This window comes from Rhinichthys klamathensis, unplaced genomic scaffold (genome assembly GCF_029890125.1).
Source record: "Rhinichthys klamathensis goyatoka isolate OS25496 unplaced genomic scaffold, OSU_Roscu_1.1 h1tg000284l_1, whole genome shotgun sequence".
Classification (NCBI taxonomy): Eukaryota; Metazoa; Chordata; class Actinopteri; order Cypriniformes; family Leuciscidae; genus Rhinichthys; species Rhinichthys klamathensis.
In genome coordinates, this window is record NW_026606803.1 from 437,501 (window position 1) to 440,000 (window position 2,500).

At 48.7% G+C, this 2,500-nt stretch overlaps 1 protein-coding gene across 1 annotated transcript in view; it reads left to right on the forward strand.

Annotated features, from left to right (window-relative positions):
• The window catches only part of nectin4b (nectin cell adhesion molecule 4b), a 54,757-nt gene that overhangs the window by 49,175 nt on the left and 3,082 nt on the right, over positions 1 to 2,500 (forward strand). The window lies entirely within an intron of this gene.

Genomic DNA, 2,500 nt, shown 5'->3' on the forward strand with positions numbered 1-2,500 from the left:
TCACTCACACTCACTCACACACTCTCACACTCTTACACTCACTCACACACTCTCACACTCACTCACTCACTCACTCACTCACACTCTCACACTCTTACACTCACTCACTCTCACACTCACTCACTCTCACACTCACTCACTCACACACTCTCACACTCACTCACTCACTCTCACACTCACTCACTCTCACACTCACTCACTCACTCACTCACACTCTCACACTCTCACACTCTTACACTCACTCACTCTCACACTCACTCACACACTCTCACACTCACTCACTCACTCACTCACACTCTCACACTCTTACACTCACTCACTCTCACACTCACTCACTCTCACACTCACTCACTCACACACTCTCACACTCACTCACTCACTCTCACACTCACTCACTCTCACACTCACTCACTCTCAAACTCACACACTCACTCACTCACTCACTCACTCACTCACTCTCACACTCACTCACTCACTCACTCACTCACACTCTTACACTCACTCACACACTCTCACACTCTCACACTCACTCACTCACTCACTCACTCACACTCTTACACTCACTCACACACTCTCACACTCTCACACTCTCACACTCACTCACTCACTCACTCACTCACTCACTCACTCACTCTCTTACACTCACTCACACACTCTCACACTCTTACACTCACTCACTCACTCACTCACTCACTCACTCACACTCTCACACTCTTACACTCACTCACTCTCACACTCACTCACTCTCACACTCACTCACTCACACACTCTCACACTCACTCACTCACTCTCACACTCACTCACTCTCACACTCACTCACTCACACACTCTCACACTCACTCACTCACTCACTCACTCACTCACTCACTCACACTCACTCACACTCTTACACTCACTCACTCTCACACTCACTCACTCTCACACTCACTCACTCACACACTCTCACACTCACTCACTCACTCACTCACTCACACACTCTCACACTTTTACACTCACTCACTCACACACTCTCACACTCTCACACTCACTCACTCACTTACTCACTCACACTCTTACACTCACTCACACACTCTCACACTCTCACACTCACTCACTCACTCTCACACTCTTACACTCACTCACACACTCTCACACTCACTCACTCACTCACTCACTCACACTCTTACACTCACTCACACACTCTCACACTCACTCACTCACTCACTCACTCACTCACACTCTTACACTCACTCACACACTCTCACACTCTTACACTCACTCACACACTCTCACACACTCACACTCTTACACTCACTCACACACTCTCACACTCACTCACTCTCACACTCTTACACTCACTCACACACTCTCACACTCTTACACTCACTCACACACTCTCACACTCTTACACTCACTCACACACTCTCACACACTCACACTCTTACACTCACTCACACACTCTCACACTCACTCACACACTCTCACACTCACTCACTCTCACACTCACTCACTCTCACACTCACTCACTCTCACACTCACTCACTCACTCTCACACTCACTCACACTCTTACACTCACTCACTCACTCACTCACTCACTCACACTCTTACACTCACTCACACACTCTCACTCTCACACACTCTCACACTCACTCACTCACTCTCACACTCACTCACTCACTCACTCACTCACTCACTCACTCACTCTCACTCTCACACTCACTCACACACTCTCACTCTCACACACTCTCACACTCACTCACTCTCACACTCACTCACTCACTCACTCACTCACTCACACTCTTACACTCACTCACACACTCTCACACACTCTCACACTCACTCACTCACTCTCACACACTCTCTCACTCACTCACTCACTCACTCACTCACACTCTTACACTCACTCACACACTCTCACTCTCACACACTCTCACACTCACTCACTCACTCTCACACACTCTCTCACTCACTCACTCACTCTCACACACTCACTCACTCACTCACTCACTCACACTCTTACACTCACTCACACACTCTCACTCTCACACACTCTCACACTCACTCACTCACTCTCACACTCACTCACTCACTCACTCACTCACTCACTCACTCACTCACTCTCACACTCACTCACTCACTCACTCACACTCTCACACTCACTCACTCTCACACTCACTCACTCTCACACTCACTCACTCACTCACTCACTCACTCACTCACTCTCACACTCACTCACTCACTCACACACTCTCACACTCACTCACTCTCACACTCACTCACTCTCACACTCACTCACTCACTCACTCACTCACTCACTCTCACACTCACTCACTCTCACACTCACTCACTCACTCACACTCTTTCACTCACACTCTTACACTCACTCACTCTCACACTCACTCACTCTCACACTCACTCACTCACTCACTCACTCACTCACTCACTCACTCACACTCTTACACTCACTCACACACTCACTCACTCACTCACTCACTCACACTCTTACACTCACTCTCACAC